The sequence below is a fragment of the Propithecus coquereli genome, unplaced genomic scaffold, assembly GCF_000956105.1.
Source record: "Propithecus coquereli isolate 6110/MARCELLA unplaced genomic scaffold, Pcoq_1.0 Scaffold4, whole genome shotgun sequence".
Taxonomy (NCBI): domain Eukaryota; kingdom Metazoa; phylum Chordata; class Mammalia; order Primates; family Indriidae; genus Propithecus; species Propithecus coquereli.
The window spans coordinates 10,773,646-10,774,245 of record NW_012149729.1 but is presented as its reverse complement, the minus strand read 5'-3'; positions in this window follow the sequence as shown (position 1 = coordinate 10,774,245).

Below are 600 nucleotides of genomic sequence, written 5' to 3'. Positions count from 1 at the left end.
GGCAAGAGCTGTTGAAATGTTAATTTTACTATCTGCTGTTGAGGTCTGCTACTTTTTTGTATTTTTTTCTTACTCCCAGTAGCTCAGTTCTGTTTTATGAATGTTGTGGTATTTCAGTTGTTTGAACTATAGAAACTAAGAGCATGACTTTGACTTAGCAAACTGAGTACCGCATGGTTTATGCAATGTGACAGATAAACTTTATCTCAGTGTCTCCCTCTTTAGACCTTGGTATATTAAGAATGATTTAAATATTCTTGTGATCATCAGAAATATAATAACAAATATAATTATTTTTGCTTTTTGTGAGCTTTAAAAATCACAGACAAATGATAATATAAGGAAGAAAACGATTGGTACAAATTACCCTGTTTCTTTCATGTGCTTAGTTTTACCTTTAGATTTGGTTTGTTGCCACAATCCCTCATCATGGGTCCAAGCTTTACTTTCTTTCAGGAGTCACTGGATACGGTGTTAGCAAGTTGAGATGATAGGACTGAGAGAGGTGTCTTAATTCTCCAGTAGCAAAGCATTGCTTTGCTATAAAGCATGTTACAGCTTTTTTAAGTCTAACATTATTTTTTTGAATTCTTAGCTATT